This window comes from Macaca thibetana, chromosome X (assembly GCF_024542745.1).
Source record: "Macaca thibetana thibetana isolate TM-01 chromosome X, ASM2454274v1, whole genome shotgun sequence".
Taxonomy (NCBI): domain Eukaryota; kingdom Metazoa; phylum Chordata; class Mammalia; order Primates; family Cercopithecidae; genus Macaca; species Macaca thibetana.
The window spans coordinates 28,164,483-28,191,568 of record NC_065598.1 but is presented as its reverse complement, the minus strand read 5'-3'; positions in this window follow the sequence as shown (position 1 = coordinate 28,191,568).

Below are 27,086 nucleotides of genomic sequence, written 5' to 3'. Positions count from 1 at the left end.
TAGTGAATTGTAAAAAATAATGTAAAACCTATTTGAAATAGTGAAAAAACTAAAAAGATTTTTAAAAAGCTAAAAAGAAAATTCAGCATATGAAAAAACATATTACAGGTATAGATTTTGGACAATTGTATGAAGGTAGTCCATAAGAGCTGGCCAACTTTCATGATCATTAACTATATTGTGAAATCTTTCATCACAATGAATAGCTACTTTTTTTCATTTAGGGCATGGCTGACCTCAGAGAATATATTCACATCCATTTTCTACATGGCACTGCTATTTTTGAAATTCATCTGTGATTCAATATACATTAAATCTTCCCATCTTCTATGTTGCCATGCTTCTATGTTGTTTCGGATGCAGGAAAATCCATGCTGCATGCACTCACATACAAATCACAAATATGGTGGAAACAATACTGGTGATTGAAGAGCAACACCATTGCCTAAATGTCTTCTTATCCTATCATGCACATAATTATTTTCAAACCAGTCAGTAATTTGCTGGCTTCTTCAGGCAAATGCAGCTTTAACTCATTAAAAGCTCTAGGAATTTCATCAGCTGGAAGAAATGCCAATTCAGACAAATGACACATTTGTAAAATGAATTTTTCACCATTGCCTTATTGCATGGCCAGTCCGCTCCTCTGAATTTTCTGCCCAATGCAGATGAAAATAATAACAAGGTAATAGTTCTACCTTACACGATGCAACTAACACAATGTAACTACCCTTCGTACAAACAAAAATGCGTTAATTCCTTCCCCAGAATTCAGCTTTCACAATTTCAACATTTGGGATTTTAATCTTCTGTGATTCTGATTTTCAGGGTTTTAGACATTGGGGATTTTAGACTTTCAGGATTTAGACTTCAGAGATATTGGTCTACTGGGATTTCAACACTTGGTTTTGTAGTGTTTGGGATTATTTCTTTTGGTATTATCATCCATACTCCTCCAAAGAAGATAAAGGCATAGCCAGTAAGCATATGAAAAGATGCTCAACATCTAATTTCACACCCATTAGGATGGCTATTATCAAAAAAATAAAATAAGTATCTGTGAGAATGTGCGGAAATTGGAATATTTGTGCATTGCTACTGAGAATTTAAAATGGAGCAGCCACTACAAAAAATGGTATGGCAGTTCCTCAAAAAATTAAACACAGAATTACCAAAGCAGAGGCTGAGGCAAGGTTTTTGCATGCATCCTAGGGCTTAGGTGGAAGGAAATGGAGGAGTAAAACAAGAAAGGATGATAAGGATGAAAAGTCAATTTAAGTGTGTCTTATCAAGGTCACTGCTTTGGGTAACTGGGCTCCATTCTACCAAAGATCCACAAAACAAGTCCACCAGAAGAGTCAGAGAATGGAGCATTTATCCACCAGCTCTCATCCACCATTGGTTGAGTGTTGGCACAGAGGGCCTTAACCCTACACTTGTGGGCTGCACTTGCTGGCAGACCAAGTGAACTCCAGCAGCTGGAAATGATGTACAGTAAAGGAGAAATTGAGTTTGTGAGAAGATGTTCACAGCAGCTGTGACTGAAATCACTTGTGGGTATGGAAATGTGGCATGGGAAAACAGAGGCATCTGATACCTTTATTAATGACTGATTCATTTTTTATCTAGGTCATTTGACTTTAGAGTCCATAACTCTGTGTCCTTGAAGTCTCAGAGTTTCAGATAGTAGGTTGAATATGAAATCCTTAAATCACTTCTGCAAATGGCAGAAATTTGACATGAGAAAGACCAAGGTAGATATGAATATGGATCTCAAGAAGAATGGTACCAGATTCTTGAGAAGCAAGAGCTCACTCACATTCACATTCACATGCGGACATCTGAACTTCAATGATACTGAATATGTTGGTAGAATAATTTACATTTTATAGAAAAAAATAACATGGGTGCTAGGGAGATAATCAATTACTTTTTAATCAATTGGGACTAGATTCCATTTTCTTGTCTCTTACCTCAGATTATTTTCCCAAGGTTCTACTTCCTCCTGGTACTGCTGATACTGTTTTCCTTCCCTCCATGCCCTAGATGCATCAAGGTTGTTTTTGTTGCCTTTTACATGATTATTTGACCCAGCCTATTTCACTCATACATTGTTCACTTCTTTGGGCCTCAGGCCACTCATCTTTAAGAAGTGGGACTCTGGTGTTTCTCAGTTTCTGTCAGCTGCAATACTCTATGCTCATTTGTCTGTGTGTGCTATACATGCTTTACATGTCCTGGTAAAGGGAGCTTTGATGTGCATTTAAGACAAAAAACGATACATATGTAAGTTGCTTGCTATAGTTAGTGCCTCTTCTTCTAGAGGAAAGCATACATTAGAGGGAAATTTTGAGTTGTCAAATCTGGAAATACACATTTGCAGAGTTTAAAAAGAAATTTTAGCAACTTTTGAAAGTGAAAAAAACTCTCACTTTTTGGTAAAACTGATTAATTTTGTCATACCAATTTTATGTAGTTGAGAAAATACCACCAGCACTAATAAAAAAAAGTGCGAAGGAATATTTGCTATACCATTTTAAACTTGAAAAACCAAAGGACAGCAGGCATTTGAGAATATGTGTATATATAATTATATATATGAATTTAATATATAACATAAAATATATAATATTTATAAATTATATATACTTGCTATTTTTCTATTTGTAGTTCAAAAAATGTATTATGAGCACATCTCTATCCAAGCAACTGGAGAGAGAATACATAGATTTTGCCAAGAACACACATACTGTGAAATTTATATTAAGTCACTTATCTGGTTTACTTGAATAATAATCCCTGAAACAAAATGAGCTATGAAATAATTGCATGCCTCAGTCTCTCAATTTGTAACAATAGAAGAGCAACACCTTTTCTTACCCCTCATCTCTGAGGAGTGTTTTATTGAAAAAAATAATTATCTCTCAAAAGGCTTTAAGCACATTAATAGAAGGAAGTTATTAACATTTAAGGTAGTGTTATTATGCTATTAGATAAAATGGAGAAAAAATTGGTCAGTTCTTACCACCTGCTGTAGATTCAACACACAAGAGAGTCTGTAGTTTTATGAATAGCAGAGTGAGCAAAACCTTGATTCTTAGAAATAGCTTCTTAAAACTGCTACTCAGGAATGCTTTGCTTCTGGTTGCTTAACTGAAAGGCTATTGTTAAGGCATGTTTTGGGATCTCTTTTACTCAGTGATGTTTTGCCTTTTTGTTTAGGAAGCCACACTTCTACCACTGTATTTTTATTAAATGCCTAAGAGTACTGTGCAGAGGACTATGCTTAGATATTCAAAGACCTATGACAACTGGTTCCTAAGTGCAGCGAGCTCATGGACTTTTTGGAGGATTCCTTTCTGCTAACTGAAGAAAGAGAAATGTATAACACCAAATAAAAACTGTGATCAACCGTATTATAGATAAGAACACATAAGAAACATGTACTTGGGATCTGTATCAAGTTTCACCAGAAAACCCTTAAATGGGATTTGATGAGTTAGCATGAATCAAATCATGCAGTTTTATCATTGCCGAGTGATTCTAATAAACTGAATTTCTCAAAACGCAAACCCAAGGATCTCACACTGGAGCACAGATAGAATATTCAGAAAATGACAGTCAGCCTCATCAAGATAATATTTTATCGACGGCAATGGAAGGGTAATAGACAATTTCCTTCTTTCCTTGTCCATGGTACACAATGATAATCAATCATGAAGATCCACTATAACTTCAGAAACGTTCTTAACTTGGTAATCAGGAATAGGGGTCAGCAAAACTTTTATTAAATTGTCAGTAAATATCTTACGCATGTGGATAACATAGTCTCTGTTGCAACTACTAACTCTGCTGTTGGAGTGCAATTTGCAGCAAAAAGCAGAAGCTATACAAACAAATGGGTGTGGCAGTGTTTCAATAAGATATTTACAAAAACAGGCAGCTGGCCTGTGGGCCATAGTTTGATCACCCCTGGTCTAGACAGCCATCATGATTCAATCAGCGTTAGCACATAAGAATTAACCTGCTTGCTACTCTTGGTTTTGATGCAGCATTAATACACTTGACCTTTTTCATGTTCAATTTAACCACAAAACTCAAGCTAAATGGGTCCTCCGCCTTCCATTTCCGGTTCAGTACCTTGCTAATACTGTTTACCTCTGTCAGAGATTTTTGTTTTTTACCATTCTGAGCCTCAATTTCTCATCTGGTAAAGGAATATAATAACAATGCAGGGTTGCTGCAAAAGTCAAATGAGAAAATATAGATGAAAGCATCTGTAAACCATAAGACACTAGAGTATTTGAATAAAATAACAATTGTACTTCATAGGTGAATGTGTTGCATAAAGTTTGGAAAACATGTTTTTAACCAGATAAAACTCACAACACTTTTTTCATGAAAAACTACTTTTTCATCTTTTTTGTTTGTTTGTTTAAAAGGCATTTTGTTGTAGCTAAAGTGTAAAGGACCTAACTAAATTTGCATGGACAGCATTTTTGACTGCTTACTTATAGCTGCTTTTTTTAAGATACTTTTTTTTCTTTCCAACTTTTATTTTAGGTTCAGGGGGTGCATGTGCAGGTTTGTTACATGTATATTGTTACATGTATATTGCATGTCACGGAGGTTGGGTATACAGATTATTTTGTCGCCTAGGTAATAAGCATAGTACCAGACAGGTAGTTTTTTTATCCTCACCCTTCTCCCATCTTCCACCCTCAAGTGGGCCGCAGTGTCTATTATTCCCTTCTTTGCGTCATGTGTACTCCACATTTAGTTCCCATTTACAAGTAAGAACATGCAGTTTTTGGTTTTCTGTTTCTGAGTTCATTTGCTAAGGATGATGGCCTCCAGCTGCATCCATGTTCCTGCAAAGGATGTGTTCTCATTCTTTTTATGGCTGCATAGTATGCCATGGTGTATATGTACCACATTTTCTTTATCCAGTCTACCATTGATGGGCATTTAGGTTGATTCCATGGCTTTGCTATTGTGAATAGTGCTATGATGAGTGTACACATGCGTGTGTCTTTATGGTAGAATGATTTATATTCCTTTGGGTGTATACCCAGTAATGGGATTGCTGGGTTGAACGGTAATCCTATTTTAAGTTCTTTGAGAAATTGCCACACTGCTTTCCACAACGACTGAACTAATTTATATTCCTACCAGCAGTGTATAAACGTTCCCTTTTCTCCCAATCTCACCAGTATCTGTTATGTTTTGACTTTTTAGTTATAGCCATTCTGACTGTTGTAACGTGGTATCTCATTGTGGTTTTGATTTGCATTTCTCTAATGATTAATAATGTTGAGCAGTTTTTCACATGCTTGTTGGCCGTGTGTATGTCTTCTTTCGAAAAGTGGCTGTTCATGCCCTTTGTGCATTTTTTAATGGGACAGTTTGTTATTTGCTTCTTAATTTGCTTAATTTCTTTATAAATTCTGGATATTAGACCTTTGTTGAGTGCACAGTTTGCAAATATTTTCACCCATTCTGTAGGCTGTCTGTCTGTTCTGTTGATAATTTCTTTTGCTGTGCAATAACTCCTTAGTTTAATGAGGTCTCACTTGCCAATTTTTGTTTTTGTTGCAATTGATTTTGGAGAAATCTTTGCCAGGGCCTACATCCAGAATGGTATTTCCTAGGTTAACTTCCAGGGTTTTTATTGTTTTAGGTTTTACATTTAAGTCTTTAATCTGTCTTGAGTTGATTTTCATCATGGTGTAAGGAAGACATCCAGTTTCAACCTTCTGCATATAGCTAGCCAGTTATTCCAGCATCAATTATTACATGTACTCACCTGCAGGCGGTGGTGTGGTAGGGTTCGTATATGCACACTGACTTACAGCTCTTATCGTATTTCTTCCTCTAGGAGTCTTAATCGAATGCCAAAGCATTTGGAAAAAAAAATTATCGTACCAAACTTTCCAGCTAGAAACCATGCATCTGAGTCCTGAGAAAATTAAAGTCAAGCAATAGTGTCCTATCAATAAGCCAAATAGCAATGTTTATTCTAGACTGTAATCTATGTTATCAGAATGGGAATATAAGTGCATACAAAATGTGAAAATGAAATTTCCACAAGAAAGCTGAAAAATCAATTAAAGGAAATGTCTGATATGAGAGGATTAGTGAATATTCATACTTCTGATTATGACAATATTCCCTAATCAATAGGTTCTAATATTTGATAGATATGAATAATGTCAAAGTAAACAGTTGGCTAAAGATATTTGATATGATTATTAAATGAGATCCTTAACAACGATAATACATTTTTCTGGATGAAGGAAGGATAACCTTTTATATAACATTTTACATTCAATTCAAATGGCAAATGTTTTTAGTAAAAATTAACTTTCCATAATGAATATTACTCTGAACACAATTTGAGACTTTATTAATTAGTTGCAAATTTATAATTTATTGGCTTGATTCTTTAGAGACCATAAGAGACATATAGAGAATATACTCTTGAATACCTATCTGATTCACTTACTTTATGGGCAAATTTTCTGTAGAAAACAGTTGAACCCCTATAGACTTTGGAGAGTGTAATTACATTTTTGAACCAAATTGGAAAATATTTTCCTCCCAAGCTACCTTTTCCTAGTAGAAAAAAGCATAGTTTTGTTTTGGTCTTAATTTTTCAGCAATATTTTGACTATTATCATTACAATAGCAGTAATTCTTTGCTTCCTTTCTGGTTTTAACTCAACTTTGTTTTGTGTTCTTTCCTTTGGAGAATAAGGATGGAGACTTTTGTTTTTGAGACAGAGTTTCGCTCTTGTTGCCCAGGCTGGAGTGTAATGGCGCAATCTCGGCTCCCTGCAACCTCCACCCGCTGGGCTCAAGCTATTCTCCTGCCTCAGCCTCCCAAATAGCTGGGATTACAGATGCCTACCACCATGCCCAGCTAATTTTTTGTGCTTTTAGTAGAGACGGGGTTTTACCATGTTGACCAGGCTGGTCTTGAACTTCTGACCTCAGGTGATCCGCCCGCCTTGGCCTCCCAAAGTACTGGGATTACAGGTGTGAGCCACTGTACTAGGCCCAAGGATAGAGACTTCTAATTTGCACAGTATCATGTCCTTTTCTAAGGGGAAAGATTATCATGAGCAAAACTCAAAAGATATTGCCATGAATAACTGAAAGCAAGTTGTGTTTTTGCAAATAAGGGGAAACAATTAGACTTTGTGTCTTCTACTCTTCTCAGGGCTTGGTCTTCATTTTTCTTCTGATTACATTATGGTTCTGGTGGATGAGAGCTTCTAAACTTTTGAAATTCTGTTGAGCTTAACTTTAGTCTTCAGAGCAAGTTCTGCAGCAATTTAAATTGTGAAAAGAGCTGAAGACAGGATGAGTTTCTAATTGCAGAGATTTACGTAGGTTTCTGAATGTCTTAAGGCCTCAATTTCAAAATCTTTCAAGAATAATACTACCATCATGGTCTACCACACAAAGTCATTATATGCATGAAAAAACTCTGCAAGCTGTGAACACTACATCTTTACAGTATTTTAATTACTAATAAAGTAAAGTTGTGGGCACGGATAAAAATAACTTTCACATAAAGGTATTTTCTATTCTTTAAGAATAATCTATTTAACACCGATAATGAAGGATAGAGTTTAGTCAGCATGCAGTAAATGGAAGAGACTTCTTGACCAGAGTAGAGCAAGGAGAGCAGATTCATTTTATGTAGACAACCTACTTTGCCATTAATCCCTATGCATTTCAAAGTATTCCTCTGTGGTTCAGTTTTGTAGAGAAGGCATGGCATCTTCAGGAATCGGGGAAGAAGAGGCAAAAGCACAATGGGATGAGTTAGGAAAAAATGAGGAGCCTGGGAGAAAACTTTGAGGAAAGCCCAGCCTATTACAACCCATGAGGTAAATCTCTGCAGTATATGAATCTATTTTAGTACTACAATGGAGCGGTCAGCAAACTGTGGTCTCGCCCTTATTTTATACATATGGTTTTGTTGGAACACAGCCCCACTCATTTGTTTGTATATAGTCTATGACTGCTTTTGTGCTGCAAGGGCAGAGTAGAGTAGTTACAACGGAAGTTGTATGATCCATAAAGTCTAAAAATTTTCACGTCTGGACCCTTTACAGAAAAGTTTTCTGAGCCCTGCTCTAAGATAAAAACATATGTTTGTGATGGGCTGACCATATAGGAAGCAATCTGCATCATTATTGAATGAATAAATGTTTTAACCTAAATTTTAAACATTTTTCTAATAACCACTTTCTTCTCGTGTGTGTGTGTGTGTGTGTGTGTCAGAGAGAGAGGGCAGGAAGAGAGGAAGAGAGAGAAAGTATTTAAGGTAGGTGATTGGTGGTTAGAAATGTTACACAGGCCAATGCCTCTTCATGAAAAGAGAATATAGTAAGCTCAAGATTCTAATATCAATTTGTGGCTTTGGTTGGAGTGAGCCTATTCTTAGCTATAGAACAAGTTCTATATACATACATTTATATACATATAGTAACATTTGTTCTGAGACTTATTTTCACTATTATACCTCATGGTATGGAAGTAGTAGTGGAGGGAACACATAGCTATTGAAGTTTAGTAGAGCACCCTGATGTTTCCTGAATGATCACATTGATTTTGGTCTTTTAAAACGGGATATATCTGAGAAAGAGGTGAAAATGATGAGCAGCTCTCCAATCATTAAGACTATATGCAGGAACAAAATGCATATGAAAGTGAGGGTCATGAGTTTAGAGGACTAGCTTTCAGAGTTGTAGGAAAGACAGGTTAGTTATAATTCAAGTAAGTTACCATAATAGGCATATTACAATAACACCAGCACTGTATCTCTCTGGCAGAAGAAAGGAGTAGTACAGCTTTCCTGGTACCTGCTCACAGAGACTTTGGAGAACGTTTCATTCAATATTTTTCTCCAGGTTCAAGCAATCTATTCTACCTATATAGAATCTATGGGATAGCACTGATTTGAAAGGACTCTATTCTCAGAGGGTCTTAAGGTTGGAAAAGGAGAAATACATTTATTAATTACCTCAATAAGGCTTAGGAGCTCTACTAGCAGAAAGTTAATTTTGCTGTGAAAAAGTTTTAATTTTTTTATTATTACTCTGCCTTCAATATTTTTTTACTTTGAAATAATTTCAAGCTATCTAAAAGCTGCCACAATAGTACAAATAATTCTTATCTATCCATCACCTTCACCCAAGTTCACCAACTGTGAATAGTCTTCCACTTATGCTTTCATGCTCTCTCTCTCTCCCCCCACCCTCCCCCTTATAGTTTTTTTCTCTTTAAACTGTTTGTAAGTTATAGGAATCATTCTTCATTTCTCCTAAACGTTTCACATCTCATTGTGTGTTTTTTATGAACAAAAATATTCTCTTATATAATCACTATAATCATTCAAAATCAGGATATTTAACACTGATACTGTAGTATCACCTAAATGGCATTTTAATTCAAATAACTTCAATTATTCCAATAATATCCTTTAAGCAACTATTTTTTTCTATATCGAATTCAATCTAGAATAAGATTTTGCATTCAGTTGTCATATTTCTTCAGCTCCTTTAATTTGAAAAGTTCATGAGGATTGCTTTATCTTTCATGACATTAACATTTTGAAGAGTTAAGACAAGTTATTTTTGTAGAATGTCCCTCAATTTTGAAATGTCTGAAATTCCCTTCTTATTAGATTTAGGTTATGCATTTTTGGCAGGAATACTACATATATGATGTCGTGTTTTTATTAGTGCATCATGTCAGGAAGTACAAGGTGTTGGTTTGTCTCGTTATTGTTGATGTTGACTGATCGCTTAGGTACAGTGGTTTCTGCCAGGTTTCTCCATGGTATGGTTACAATTTTCCCTTTTGTAGTTAATAAGTAATTTGAGGGGGTGGCCCTTTGAAGTTATTTTAATATCCTCTTCCCTTTCAACTTTTCATTCACTGATTCTAGCATCCATTGATGATTGTTACTTGTATAAAATTTAATTAAAATTCCTGAAAAATGTTGAGCTTTACTCTTTCTTCTGACATTTAGTAGTTGATATTCTATATTCAGAAGGCATTGTATCTTTTTCTCTTCCTCTCTCTTCTATTATTATAGACCCATAAATTATTATTTTATTTAATAAGTTATGACCCATTAATGTTGTCATCCTTATTATTATTAATATCAAAGTGTCTCAGATTTGGCCATTGGAAATTTACTCAAGTTAGCTTCTTTTTTTTACTTTTCCTCATTCTTTGAGAATTTTCTTACTTTGTGACACAAAAAGGTGTTCTAGGTTTCTAGATGTGTGGGGTTTTTTTTTTTTTTTTGCTTCAGCCTCAGAATAAGGTGTTTCTTCTAGCAGCCCTGTGTAAAATGTGTTGATCATATTTCACCTATTTAGACTTATTTCTTCTAACGTTTCTCTTTCCTGTAGCCACTGCCTGTTCTTGTTAATACTTTTATTCCCCTTCTCTGTAATCAGGATTGATATTTTGTCCACCTTGATGCATAGATCGACACTCGTTCTTTAACTTGGTTGAACGAGTGTCGATCTATGCATCAAGGTGGACAAAATATCTTGGTTCCACTACATGATTGTGAGAGTGAAGGGTTGGTCCTGGGAGAAGAGAGAGCAAAAGTAATTACTGTGTATAATTTAAGTAACATTATATTTGCTTGCCATGCCAGGTGCATTGTAGTTTTCTTTTTTCATATTTGAAGTTATTGCAGGGCTGAAAAAACTTTATTCACTTTAGTAATTATATAGAGGATGGATAATATAGAGAAAAGAATATGGAACTAGAATTCAGAAAAATCTAATTTATAACATGGACTATATGTAGACCTTTGGCAAACCAGTGTAGTTCTTTAATCCTCAGCTTTCTCATCTTTAAAACAAGAATGGCTTTCCTTTCCCAATGATCTCAGATAAGTACTGTTCATACAAAATTATTTTAATCCGTGAAATACTATCTCTTTGCCTTGAATTTATTTTTTTGCCCCTTAAGAAATATATTTTGTACTGGAAAATAAATATTATTATGTCAATATATTATAATGTGATGACAGATTAAGTACTAATATATCTGTAGGTATTGAAGCAAACTTGAAGCAAGGATAGAGGAATTGTTATTTTCTTCATAAATATATTTATAAAATTAAATGGAAAAATCATCACTGTCAAGTGTTTATTTGCTTTAATAGGTTTATAAAGTAATTTGTCATAAAGCTGACCTTTCATTGCTTTAGATATGAGGAAGGTTTTGTGATTGTTTAGATGCTACTTTTCACATAATAGGGGCTCATAACCATTGACTTTATTGAATGAAAGAAGTTTTTTCAGCCCTGCAATAACTTTTTTCAGCCCTGCAATAACTTCAAATATGAAAAAAGAAAACTACAACGCACCTGGCATGGCAAGCAAATATAATGTTACTTAAATTATATACAATAATGTAATACACAAAGGTATTACAATATTATTTTCACCAAAGTAAGAGCCAATTTATAACATTAAGTTTAAATAATTTGAGACTTACGGTTGAGATTGAATATACAAAGGAACAAGGGCCAGACCATATATAAAAGTAGGACTCTGACTCACAACCTCTACATCAATCAGTCCAGGATGCCAAATCACAACCTCTGCAAGAACTGGCCCCAAATGATCAGAGCTTGGTTGATAGCTGCCAGTTTCCCTAATTTTTGTCTCCACTTACAATGTGTGACCAACTAAAGGAAGACAAATTTGCCCCCCCCCCAACCCAACAATATATGATGCCCCACTTCTAGTTAGCCTGTCTCCAGCTTCTCCATGCCAACACCCTCTAATCAGGTCATACCTAAAGCCTTCTGCCTTAGTCTATTTGTGATGCTATAAAGGAATATCTGAGGCTGGGTATGTATAAAGAAAAGAGGTTTAGTTGGTTCAGGTTCTGCAGGTTGTGCAAGAAGCATAGCACTGGCATCTACACCGGGTGAGGACTTCAGGTTGCTTCCACACATGGTGGAAGGTGGAGGGGAGCTGGCTGTGCAGAGATCACATGGTAAGAGAGGAAGCAACAGAGAGGAAGGAGGTGCCAGGCTCTTTTTAGCAACCAGCTCTTGCGGGAATGAATAGAGTAAGAACTCACTCACTCTCTCACCCAAAGGCATTAATATATTTATGAGGGTTCCACCTCAATGACCCCAAAGCCTCCCATTAGGCCCTACCTCCAACATAGAGGATCAAATTTCAACATGAGATTTGGAGAGGACAAATATCCAAACTTTAGCACCCTCCCTTTATGTTGCTATAAAGCTTTCCCACTCCCCTGCTTGCCTTTGAGGCTTTGCCAAATGCAAATGATGGTGGCTGACTCTTTTGCTCTAGCAAGCTCTGAACAAATAGCTTTCCTGCTTCTCATTTGGGTGGACTTCATTTATTCCTACATTACTATCTCTTTTTTATTTGACAGATATCTTGGTGACTTCCTACATGACCTACATTAAAAATGTCTACAAGAAATTTGAGTTTACAATTATATTGTCAAGTTCTTTTTATCTAGCCTTTTTATTGTATTCACTAATGAAAGGTTTGCCAAGCACCTGCCCTGTTTAAAAATGTAATTCAGAGTAAATATAAGAGACAATTCACATCTTCTGGTCATTTAAAATCTGTGCTATGCTTTTCTATGAAAACAATATATTTCTCCTGAAATGGTTGTAAAGGAGTCAGGGTCAAAATATGTGAATATAATCAATGAAACATAAAGCAATATTTTTTACTCTTTTCTAACCTTGAAACCTAGTCATTTCCTAAACTCATATAATGCACTTTGACTAAGTTAGTGCATTTGGAAAGATGGTTGGCCAATTAAGCAATAAAACTCTGATATAAAATCATTTCTGGGCTCAGATATTGCTTTGTGCAGTTATTTTCTTTCAGAGAGACTTTGATTTGTCTAAGCACTGGTGGTCATGGCAATTGTGGATGAATCCTCTTCTTTGGCTGTGAGATCTGGTCGCCAGAAAACAAAAGACAAACAAACCAACCTACAGTTCACACTTTCTATGAAATCACTAAATATTTACAATCTTTCTAGATAGAATTGTCAACAATTAGGAAGGTATCACCAGATTCATTATTCTTGTTCACTTTTCCATGGTAACCTATTACCATGCTCTATCTACTCCATCCATTCAAATGCTACCATCTTTAAAGATAAAAGTAAACTTTCATTTACTTAATGAAATATTACAAAATCCTCTTTGGGCTCAGTGACAGTTTTCTCTTTTCAAGTGTACGGCGCTTATAACCTATGCCAAATAGCATTCTCACAATTGGACAAAATACTTCTTGAAGCCAGGGCCAATGTCTTGGTTTGTCTTTGGATCTGTCATGGATATTTTACCGTAACTCCTTGCATTTGTGTTGCACTGAATGGAAGTTTATTGGGTTTAATTCACTGCATTTAATGCTGGCTTATACTTTATCCCCACAGTGCTTAGGGTGAATGCAGGGCAGGTACTCACTAAAAGGTCTTTTGGCTAATTAGTAGTTAAGACCCAACTTTCTTTTCTTTTTTTTTTTTTTTTTTTGAGGCGGAGTCTTGCTCTGCCGCCCAGGCTGGGGTGCAGTGGCCGGATCTCAGCTCACTGCAAGCTCCGCCTCCCGGGTTTACGCCATTCTCCTGCCTCAGCCTCCCGAGTAGCTGGGACTACAGGCGCCCGCCACCGCGCCCGGCTAAGTTTTGTAGTTTTAGTAGAGACGGGGTTTCACCGTGTTAGTCAGGATGGTCTCGATCTCCTGACCTCGTGATCCGTCCATCTCGGCCTCCCAAAGTGCTGGGATTACAGGCTTGAGCCACCGCGCCCGGTCAAGACCCAACTTTCTTAGTCACAGCCTAAGGACTGAGAAAATTTGATGGTTAAAAGGTATCACAAAGTAATGTTAATACTAATTATGTAGGTGTATCTTTATGTATCTATGTAAATTCTGAGTCTCATTTCATAGTCTTTACTCCTCACAGTCTATGATGGGACAAAGGAGAAAGAATCAAGTCAAATGTCCTAAGAACATGTTTGCTGACTCTAAGATCTTGCATTACAGGCTTTTTACATACATTTCTTTGCATGATTAAATATTGTCTTTGTATCTGTTCCTTAGAGGCATAATCAATAACTTACAGATTGTTAAGGATATTTATATTTTCATTAAAGAACACTGGTAAAGGTCATGCACAGGTATATTCATTTATTTCTTCATTCTTTACTTTTTTAAGGGAAAAGTAGTCATTTCTTTTCAATTTATACCATTATCCTTTGTTTCAATATGGGAGATTCTTTTTAAAAAAATATTATTGGGAGCAAGGGTTGGTCATAAGGAACCGAAGAACCAACATTTATTGAATGCCTGATATGTACCAGTCGTTGGTAGAAATTTTCTTATCTCGCTGAATTCTTGTGAAAGTTTTGTGAGGTGGGATTTAACAACTACATTTTATAGTTGACATCTGATACTTAGGGAGGTTAAACTACATGTAATTAGGTGTTTTCTTTCATTTAGTATGCTTGGTTAGATTGCACTACATATTTTAATTAAGAAGATAATCAATTATTATGAGTATGTTTATGTTTAAATAAATGTGTGTACATGAAGTCTTAGAAATAAATGTGTTATATAGAGTTTCCCTTTTATAAGTTTTAATGTTCAATTCAAACAAATATGTGTCCCTTCCTAAATCTCTCAAACCTACTGAAGAAAAACATAGAAAGCTATTTACCTGCTTTTCCATGAGGGCACTAGTAATCCCTTTTTCAGTGATAACTAACTCAACTTTTAACAGCACCACACAGATCATTAGAACACACACATACACAGACACAGACACAGACACACAGACACACACACACACACACTTCAAAATCAGGCTTTTAAATAAGTTTTATGGCCAATAGAGCTAGAAACATGACAAGTTATAACTTTACTAACATGATAAACACAATATCTTGCTAAGTCTCTTTAGCAGGGCACTAAAAAGGATTTTAGCATTCAGTGGGGTGCTACCAGCAAACTCAAGAGATACATTGCTTATACATGCCAGAACAGGCAAGAAACATATTCTGGTGAAGAACTGCCTTACTTATGCAGGGTTGTGCTTTTCAAATCTAAAGAAATCCCAAACCATAAATGAGGAAAGGAGAATAAAATAAAAATTCTTTGGGTTCTAATTAAATTCTTGAATTATTTCAGTGTTAGGTGTTGCTGTTTCAGTATCCTTTACTGTATACATTATTTCTCTCTTATATCTGGTATCCTTATAACATCAACCAAAGGCAAAGTCTATCTGTCAATTGTTTTGCTTTCTGCAGGGAAGTATTGGAGCAGTGGAGCAAATCAAAACTGAAAGAGAAATTATAGCTCATTCCCTTTAGAAGCTGATAACCATTATGGGGAAAGGCTTCCATCACTGTATAACATGATGAACAAATTTATTGCTGTGAAAGTCCAGAGGTAGGAAGGCATAATGTGAACTAGAAAGTGGAAAGGGGGTTGATAGGAGGCTTCGGATGTGAAATATAATGTATTGATTATGATTATAAGCTCTTCAGCCAGAGAGACCCACCAATACTTGACCATTAAGTCTATTGTATATTAGTTGTGCCTCTGTGATCAAGTTCAAGTTAGAGAATGTTTACTCCCCTCATGTACAATGGAGATTCTAATAGTAATTATCTCATAATGTTAGCAAGATGAAATAAGATAATACATTAGAAATGCTTTATTTATGGCATATAGTAAGCTTTCAATAGGAGTTGAAATTGGTTTTGAAGTTGTCATTAGATGTACCACTAGGTTTACGTTAGATTTGATGGAAAGAAAAGGCAGGCAACCATGGTTCCAAAGTAGATCAAGCCAGTGTTCATAGGAAACATCAAATGTGAAGGGTGATTTAACATAATAACTTATCTTGATATAATACTTTATAGTTTGCAAAATAATTTTATTGACAGAATGACATTGTAGTCATTAAAAAAAATTGTAAAGGAAGAACTATTATCTCCAGTTTAGAAATTGTAAAATTGAGGGGCCAGGCACGGTGGCTCACACCTGTAATCCCAGCACTTTGGGAGGCTGAGGCAGGAGGATTATGAGGTCAGGAGATTGAGACCATCCTGGCTAACACAGTGAAACCCCATCTCTACTGAAAATATAAAAAATTAGCCAGGCGTGGTGGCTGGCGCCTATAGACCCAGCTACTCAGGAGGCTGAGGCAGGAGAATGGTGTGAACCTGGGAGGTGGAGCTTGCAGTGAGCCGAGATTGTGCCACTGCACTCCAGCCTGGGCAACAGAGCGAGACTCCGTCTCAAAAAAAAAAAAAAAAAAAAGAAAGAAAGAAAGAAAGAAAAAAAGAAATTATAAAACTGAATCCCAGGGAAGCTAAATTCCATATGCACATCAAAACTGTGAATTCATATCCATGTCCAGAACTTACTCAGCTGAAAAAGTTTGCTCAATGAACAGTGTGGAGGTAGGTGTGTTTGGAGGTAAAGGTCTGTATGCACATTATGATTTTGATCGCCAAGGATAAAGTATTTACATTTGCTTTAAAAAGTAATGTAAAGTTAAATGGAATTGGTAAGTGGAAAGGCAACATAAGGAAGATAGATGAAAACTTTCGTCAAGTATACAAGAATAAAAACTATGAGAAACCATAAGAAGAGGGTCCTACTTCATGCGCTTTACTGCAGAATCTCCAGAGTAGGAGCTCAGAAATGTTTGTTGAGTAAAAGGGCATTTGATGCAAGGGAAACTGATAGTGGGTATTAATATGATTTGATGTGAAGTAGATAGGAGGGTACCATTCATTAGAAACAAAGACAAACAATTCAACTGAAATTTTATATGACAAATAAAAGGAGAAGATGACAAAGAGGATGCAGCAGTTATTAGATGATAAATTACAACTGAATACATCTTACAGATAGTTGTGTTTCCAATTTCCAAGTAATAAAGAGATATGGTTTGGCTCTGTCTCCACCCAAATCTCATCTTGAATTGTAATCCCCATGTGTTGAGGGAGGTACCTGTATTCCCCACGTGTTGAGGGAGGGAAGTGGTTGGATCATGGGAGCGCTTTCCCCCATGCTGTTCTCATGATAGTGAGTTCTCACGAGACCTAATGGTGTTATAAGCATCTGGCATTTTCTCTGTTTGCACTCATTCCCTCCTGCCACCTTGTGAAGAAAGTTCCTGCTTCCCCTCTGCCTTCTGCCATGATTGTAGGTTTACTGAGTCCTCCCCAGCCATGCAGAACTGTGAGTCAATTAAACATATTTCCTTTATAAATTACCCAGTCTTGGGCAGTTCTTTACAGCAGTGCCAAAATGGACTAATGCATAGAGTATCTACTTTTTACTTTGAGAGAATTAGATCATTGATTTGAGAAATGTATGCTCCAGAATGTGTTTTTCTTTGCTTCTGATTCTCTAGTAAAAGGAAATGAGTAGAGGAGGTGAATCTTAAGCTGTTTCCTACCCCCACACCCTCCCTCCCCCAGTCAGCCAAAGAATATGGACAAACTTGTTGTGGGAAGTCAGGGACCCTGAACGGAGGGACTGGCTGGAGCCACAGCAGAGGAACATAAATTGTGAAGATTTCATGGACATTTATCAGCTCCCAAATAATACTTTTATAATTTCTTATGCCTGCCTTTACTTTAATCCCTTAATCCTGTTATCTTCATAAGCTGAGGATGTATGTCACCTCAGGACCACTGTGATAATTGTGTTAATTGTACAAGTTGATTGTAAAACATGTGTGTTTGAATAATATGAAATCAGTGCACCTTGAAAAAGAACAGAATAACTGATTTTTAGGGAACAAGGGAAGACAACCATAAGGTCTGACTGCCCGCGGGGTTGGGCAAAAAGAGTCATATTTTTCTTCTTGCAGAGAGTCTATAAACAGATGTGCAAGTAGGGAAGACAGCATTAAATTATTTTCCGAGCAAGGAATATTATTAATACCCTGGGAAAGGAATGCATTCCTTGGGTGAGGTCTATAAACGGCCGCTCTGGGAGTGTCTGTCTTATGTGGTTGAGATAAGGACTGAGATATGTCCTGGTCTCCTGCAGTACCCTCAGGCTTATTAGGGTGGGGAAAAACTGCCCTGGTAAATTTGTGGTCAGGCCGGTTCTCTGCTCTTGAACCCTGTTTTCTGTTGTTTTAAGATGTTTATCAAGACAATACGTGTACCACTGAACATAGACCCTCATCAGTAGTTCTCCTTTTGCCCTTTGCCTTGTGATCTTTGTTGGACCCTTACCAGTAGTTCTCTTTTTTGCCCTTTGAAGCATGTGATCTACTCCCTGTTCTTACACCCCCTCCCCTTTTGAAACTTGTAATAAAAACCTTGCTGGTTTGAGGCTCAGGTGGGCATCATGGTCCTACCGATATGTGATGTTACCCCCAGCGGCCCAGCTGTAAAATTCCTCTCTTGCTACTCTTTCTCTTTATTTCTCAGCTGGCCGACACTTATGGAAAATAGAAAGAACCTACTTTGAAATATTGGGGGCAGGTTCCCCTGATACAAACATTTAAAATTAATATAAAATAGTTATACATTTTTATGGGGTACATATAGTATTTTGTTACATTCAAGCTGGTTATCTTTGAATAAAGTGGGGGGAATTCTCCCTTCACAGCACCATCAACTCACTTGGTGTTCAGGAACCCATTCAACCCCCACTCTCCCCTACACTCTGCTTATAGAAACGGCCTAAATGGGTTAAGGCAGATGGGCAATGGGCCCAGACTCAGGAGCATAGATGAAAGGCAGGAAAGTGCCGTGGCTCCTTAGCATCAAGAAAGAGGTGTGCCTGCTCAAATAGAAATCCAGTGAGCCTGAAGGTAACTGGCTTAATTAGTGATCACTATGTATCTCCACGTGACTCCCAGATACTAGTACAAATGGTACTCATTTGACAGGAGGCCTGGTAGTCAGCAGACTGTGGCTCTGGTCATGATTTTTCAGATTGAGTCTCCTTTGTGGGGCCCATGAAACCCTCTTGAAATACTTCCTCTTCTCTTCCTCTCTTTCCTTCCAATCTGCTTCCACAAGGACACCTTGAAAAACTTCCCTAATCTGGGAGGAAATTCTGGCTCTCATTCATCATGATTTTTATTATTTTAGGTCATTTATAACAGTCTGAATTAAATGCATTCTCTAGGAGTTCTCATTAAAAATTTTCTGAAAGGAGAATGCTTTCAAATGGGAAAAATGTCAGACTTACGATTATATATGGAATATTATACTGTTTCCCACAACTGTTGGAAAAATATATAATCATAGAGGCCACTGTACTTTATTATGAGAATTATGAGAAATATCATTAAAAATATCTAGTGCAGTCATTGTCCTTTTCTGTGTGTAAAGGGGTTGCTGATTTGAAAATAAAACAGATATCAAGCATTTCCCCGTGCTTGCTTTATATAACACTGAGGTTTTAAATAATATATTACTTTCTTTAAAATCTATTTACATGGTAATTGCCACTGTATAATGTATGAAAGATCACTTCACTGAGTTTAAATCTGGTTTGCAATGTGGGCTTGACATATTTTTTATTATTTTAAAAAAGCTTCCTAAATTACCCTTTGTGTATTTCTAAAACACAAGTAGCTATTTTTAGAAAAATAATCATGAACTCTAGCTATTGTTAACCTGTTTTGTGATCCTTTGCTTTCTAGATTTGTTTTCCTTTCTGAAATGCCATTCTGCTTCTTTAAAAAGGTAGGCAGCAACAGAAGATTTAAATACCACCTAAGAGAATCTTATTTTTTATATCCTATTTTGAATTTTTTACATGATAAGGCAGACTTTTAAAAGTTCCATTTTTGGATATGTCATTATATAGGAAGAAAAACTGTTGCTGTGACAATTTTTTAACATCATTAATTATTTTCTCATTCATTACTGAGCCCTGGGTACCCACAAAACGAGGGACCACTGATGATTGCCCCCCAGTGCATTTATCTGTCTCCCCATGATTCTTTCTTTTTATCCCCCTCACCTCTAACCTTGCGCCTTTAGTATTGAGTTCTTTTTCAATTATCTGTTATTATCACCAGTGCTAGCTGTCAAATGTCCTATGATCTTCATGGAGACCTTGCAAATAGTAAGGACTAAACTAATACTAGTTAACTAATTCACCACTATGATTGGCAGTCAGAAAGAGAGGATCCTATATTAAGAATAAAATTGAAAAATGCATTTATTATGGGGGGACCTAATGGTGAACTCAGCTCAACTCATGATGATATCACCTTTTTGTGTAGGTGTTTTCAGATTGATTCATTACACCCAAGAAGAGGCAGTCAATGGACTTCTTTTAATTTCTATCTGTACTCACATCTTAGGTGATCTTATCCAGATTCCTGGATTTAAATACCATTTATATGCAGATGATTCCCAAATTTATATATATTCCCAGAGCACTCTCTGAACTTCAGTCTTATATGTTCAATAGCCCTCCTAGCATCTACACTTGAACATCTAAAAGGCACTAAAATAAAATTCATCACATAACAGAAAAGATATGAATATAAAGGCCATAATCTTATATGAAAACTTAATAGATGTAGAAAATAACACTGCAATTCAATAATTTTCTGGTATAGGTAGAGTGATGGGAATTAAATAAATGTATTAATTAGATTGCGTTTGTCTGCCAATGGCAAAATATAAATTTGCAATTGCTTAAAAATAAGAACTTTTATTAGCTTACATAACTGTAAATGCAGAAATTGGGTGGATTTGGACTTAGTACTGAAAACAAGAGTTCTAGATATGTTTCTCTACATGTCTTTTTAAAAAAAAAAAAAAGTATACTTTTCACTATATATGGGCTTATGTTAGGTTCAGCTTCCTTTATGATGGCAGGATGGCTGCCAGTAGCCACTGGGGTAATGTGGTTCCATGTTCATATTCACCAGAAGAAAGGGAGAGAGAGCTTGACTTTCCATGGTTCTCTCCTAATAATGATGAAGTTTCTTTCCAGGAATACTCAAGCAAGGTTTTTCTCATATGTAATTGGTCCGTACTTTCTTAGCCCCTCCTACATCTGAATTTTGTTTAGGCGTCAGCCCCTCCCATGTAACTCATGTCCCACTAGGTAAGCTAACTCTAACTCCATCTCCAGAGGTGGGTTCATATTGGTCTAACCCAGTGGGGCAACATCCATTCCTCTGTCAGTAAGTTGATTCTGAAATCCAGGCTTAAGGCAGTCATCCTAGAGACTGGGGACATGGCATATTATTGCAAAAGAAAGAACTTATGTTCAGCACTATGCAGGAAGTGAACAAACCCTGGCAGTGAACACCTAGAAGTGAATGAGAAGCATATCACCTGGTTGGCAGTAACAAGCCATTTCGTGACCCAAAGGCAAGCTAGCCAGCGGGCAGAGCTGACTCCATCAGGAATGCATTGCTGAGAAATTAATTGTTAAGTTATGCCAGAGCCAAGCACTGATCCCTCTTTTCTAGGACCTAAAGATTAAACGATTTAGTGTGGGTCTTATCAAAAAGATGAATACAAAAATATACGTAAAAAATTAGGTGAGATGATTTAAAAAAAAAAACACGCAAGTGACTGCCTCTAAAGCTTAAGCTTTAAACTTCTCAGTGAATCCATCTCTGATGGCAACACTGCTGAAGGCCTTATCCTCTACCTCGCCAACTCTGAACTTCCAGCTAATTGAGTAAGCAAATTATATATTAGTACCTACAGGTGAAATCATCCTAACTGATGAAAAGATATGCATGAGAATAGAGTGTTCAAGGATGACTCATATCCACATTGTTTCCTTTTGTTGGAAAACAGCTGTATATTGGACCTATTATTCTTTTTTTTAATTATTTTTATTTTTGAGGCAGAGTCTTGCTCTTGTCGCCCAGGCTGGAGTGCAGTGGTGCAATCTCAGCTCACTGCGACCTCTGCCTCCTGAGTTCAAGTGATTTTCCTGCCTCAGCCTCCCAGGTAGCTGGGATTACAGGCGCCCAACACCACGTCCAGCTAATTTTGTATTTTAGTAGAGACAGGGTTTTGCCATGTTGGCTAGGCTGGTCTCAAACTCCTGACCTCAGGTGATCTGCCCGTTTGGCCTCCCAAAGTGCTAGGATTACAGGTATGAGCCACCGTGCCCAGCCAAGGCCCTATTATTCTTAATTTGCTTTTTTTTTTAAATAGATCTTTTAAACACATTCCTCCTATTTAACTGAAATTTCGTATCCTTTGACCAACATTTCTCCAACCTCCTCTCCCCCAGCCCCTGGTAGCTAACAGGCTGCTCTCTACTTCTATGAGTTGGACTCTTTTAGATTTCATGTTGAAGTGAGAATATGTGGTATTTATCTTTCCGTACTTGTCTTATTTTACTTAACATAATGTCCTCCAGGTTCACCTGTGTTGTTGAAAATGACAGAATTTCCTTCTTTATTAAGGTTAAATAGTATTCCTTTGTGTATGTATACCATATTTTCTTTATCTGCTCATCTGTTGTGAACACTTAGGTTGATTCCATAACTTGGGTATTGTGTATAACACTGCAATGAATGTGATAGTGAAGATGTCATTTGGCATACTGAATTCACTTCTTTTGGATACCCATCCAGTACTAGGATTGCTGAACCTATTCTTTTTATTTTTAAATTTGTGATTCATCATAGATTGTACTTTTAGTATTATTTTAAATTGATATAATTCTACATGTTTATGGGGTACAGTGTGATATTTTGATACATGTATATGATGTATAATGATCAAATCAGGATATTAGTGTATCTATTATCTCAAACATTTATCATTTCTTTATGTTGGGAACATTTAAAATCTTTTCTAGCTATTTGAAAATATACAATAAATTATTAACTGTAGTTACCCTACAGTGCTATAGAACTTATCCCTCTTATCTAGCTGTAATTTTGTATCCCTTAACCAACCTCTCCCTATCTCTCCTCCTCTCTCCCTTCCCAACCTCTAGTAACCAGTATTCTACTCTCTACTACTATGTGATCAAATTTTTAGCTTCTACATATAAATGAAAACATACAGTATTTGTCCTTCTCTGCCTGGCTTATTTCACTTAACGTAATGTCCTCCAGGCTCAACCATGTTGCCATGAATGATAGGATTTTCTTCTTTTTTAGGGTGGAATAGTATTCCATTGTCTATATATACCACATTTTCTTTATTAATTCATCTCTTGATGAACACTTAAGTTGATTCTATATCTTGGCTACTGTGAATGTACTGCAACAAACATGGGAGTGCAGAATGACATAACTAATTTCCTTTCTATTTGATATATACTCAGTAGTGGGATTGCTGGATCATACAGTAGTTCTACGTGTAGTTTTTTAAGGAATCTCCCTAGTGTTTTCCACAGTGGCTACACTAATTTACATTCCCACCAACAGTGTATAAACTGTTTCTCTGCATCCCTGGCAGAATCTGTTATTCTTTATCTTTTCAATAATAGCCATGCTAACTGGGGTGACATGGTATCTCACTGTGGGTTTGATTTGCATTTCTCTGATTAATAGAAATGTTGAACATTTTTTCATATACCTATTGGCCATCTGTATGTCTTCTTTTGAAAAGTGTCTATTCAGGGGCCGGGCGCGGTGGCTCAAGCCTGTAATCCCAGCACTTTGGGAGGCTGAGACGGGCGGATCACGAGGTCAGGAGATCGAGACCATCCTGGCGAACACGGTGAAACCCCGTCTCTACTAAAAAAATACAAAAAACTAGCCGGGCGAGGTGGCGGGCGCCTGTAGTCCCAGCTACACAGGAGGCTGAGGCAGGAGAATGGCGTAAACCTGGGAGGCGGAGCTTGCAGTGAGCTGAGATCCGGCCACTGCGCTCCAGCCCCGGCGACAGAGCGAGACTCCGTCTCAAAAAAAAAAAAAAAAAAAAGAAAAGTGTCTATTCAGATCATTTTCTCATTTTTCAGTTAGATTTTTTTTGCTGTTGTGTTCTTTATATATTAAAGATATTAATTCCTTTTCAGATGAATAGTTTACAAATATATTCTCCCATTCTGCAGGTTGTCTCTTTACTCTGCTAATTGTTTCCTTTGCAATGTGGAAGCTTTACAGTTTGATATAATCCCATTTGTCTATTTTGTTGCCTGTGCTTTTGAGGTTTTATCCCATAACATCTTTGCCCAGACCAATGTTCTGAAGCATCTTCGTTATGTTATCTTCTAGTAATTTTATAGTTTTGTGTCCTACATTTAAATTTTTAATCCATTTTGAGTTGAATTTTATATATAGTGAGAGATGGAATCTAGTTTTATTCTTCTGCATGTGGATGGCCAGTTTTCCCAGCACTGTTTATTGAAGAGACTGTTTTTTCCCCCAGTGTATGTTCTTGATGCCTTTGTTAAAAATCAGTCGGCTGTAAATACACAAATTTATTTCTGGGTTCTCTATTCTGTTTCATTGACCTATCTGTCTGTTTTCATACCACTATCAACAGAGTAAACAGGCAGCCTACAGAATGGGAGAAAATATTTGCAAAGTATGCATCTGGTAAAAGTCTGATATCTACCATCTATAAGGAACTTAAACAAATTTACAAGAGAAAAACAAACAGTCCCATTAAAAAGTGGGTAAGATAGGCTGGGTGTGGTGGCTCATGCCTGTAATCCCAGCACTTTGGGAGGCCGAGGTAGGTGGATCACCTGAGGTCAGGAGTTTGAGACCAGCCTGACCAACATGGAGAAACCCCATCTCTACTAAAAATACAAAAGTAGCTGGGCATGGTAGGGCATGCCTGTAATCCCAGCTACTCGGGAGGCTGAGGCAGGAAAATCACTTGAACCTGGGAGGCGGAGGTTGCAGTGAGCTGACATCGCGCCACTGCACTCCAGCCTGAGCAACAAGAGCAAAACTCCATTTCAAAAAAAAAAGGCGGGCGGTAAGATAAAGTACATGAGCAAACACTTTTCACAAGAAGACATACATGCAGTCAACAAGCATATTTTAAAAAGCTCAACAACAGTGATCATTAGAGAAATGCAAATCAAAACCACAATGAGATACCATCTCATTCCAGTCATAATGGCTATTAATAAAAAGTCTAAAAATAACAGAAGCTGGTGAGGTTGTGCAGAAAAAGGAACAATTATACACTGTTGGTGGGAGTGTAAATTAGTTAAACTTTTGTGGAAAGCAGTATGGCAATTCTTCAAAGAGCTAAAAACAGAACTAGCATTTGACCCAGCAACCCCATTACTGCATATATACCCAGAAGAATATAAAATCATTCTACCATTAAGACAAATGCCTGCCTATGTTCATTGCAGCACTATTCACAATAGCAAAGACATGGAATCAACCTAAATGTCCATCAATAGTAGAATGGATAAAGAAAATGTGGTACGTAGACACAATGGAATACTATGCAGCCATAAAAAGGAATGAGGTCATATCTTTTGCAGGAACATGGATGAAGCTAGAGGCCATTATCCTTAGCAAACTAATGCAGGAATAGAAAACTAAATACCACATGTTGTCATTTGTAAGTGGGAGATAAATGGTGAGAACTCATGAACACAAAAAGGGGAACAACAGACATTGGGGCCCACTTTAGAGTGGAGAATGGGAGGAGGGAGAGAAACAGAAAAAAATAACTATTGAGTACTAGATTTAGTACCTGGGTGACGAAATAATCTGTACAACAAACCCCTACGATATTGCAAACCTGCACAGGTACCCCTGAACCTAAACTAAAAGTTAAAACAGAAAAGAACAATAGTCATAACAATGATGGTAAACAGAATAATACCAAAAAAAGTAAGAATAAAAACCACTTAACTTTGATCCTATGCTTTCCTCCAGTGGATTACATATCACTGCAATTCTATTTAGTACATATTTATCCTTATCTCTAGACTTTATGTTAATTCCTTGTTCATTGTTCCCTTTCAGATTCACTCTTTGTTATAATTTCAAATTTTTACTTAGAAAAGATCAGTGCATCCATATGCCAAAAGTAATGTTTAAGAAGCAAAACAAAACTCCAAACATGTATACATTTTAAACATGATGCCAGGAAATACCTAGGGCACTTCTGTATCAATTTTCTGCCAAGAAATCTTATAATAGATTTTTGCACCCTTAGAAATCATATCAATGCCACTTTGATGACACCTTTGCAGGTTTAAAAAAAAATCTGTATCTCTTTTTTCTCTCTCTTTACTCCCCATTCTGTTGGTTTCATGTCTTACTTTTGTCCATTTGGCTGAAATATAGCTCTTTGAGAAAGATGAAATACATTTTTGAATATGGCATTTCTTCCCACATTATTATGAAGGGTGCTTTAGAGTTTTAAAAGTGTTTTCACATGAGGCACCATCTTTGATCCTAATGTCAATGCTATCATATAAATGAGTAAATATTTTTATATTTAATTTATCAATAAAAATATTGAATGTCCATGGAAGTTATCTAATCTACCCAAGAACATGCACTTAATAATATGTACTGAGACTCAAACCCGCAGAAGCAAGAGATTTTGTCTGTTTGTGAATGAAAGTAATGTTTTACCAATGCCTAGAATAGTACCTGGTACCTACGTAGTAGCTGTTCAATAAATATTTGCTGAATGGAGTTGAATGGAGTCAGAGGTAATATAGGTTACAATAGAAAATCCATAGGGAAGTATTGAAGTCAATGAGATCTGGACATAATTATTGGTAGTGTCATGGACTTGTTCTGTAACTTAAGTTATTTAATCTTTTTGATTATCATGTTCTTCAGTTACTTGCTATAGTAACCACATACATTTGGCATGGGACCGCTACGTGGATTAAATTTGATCACATATGTAAAATTTTTGCCAAGCAGGGACACCAAATAGAAGCGCTACTTTTATTTATTTAAATTTGTTTTTATTTATATTTGAGACAGGCTCTCAGTCTGTTGTCCAGGCTGTAGTGTAGTGGTGCAATCATGGCTCACTGCAGCCTTGACTTCCTTGAGCCCAAGTGTTCCTTCCACCTCAGCCTCCTGAGTCACTGTGACTACAGGCACAC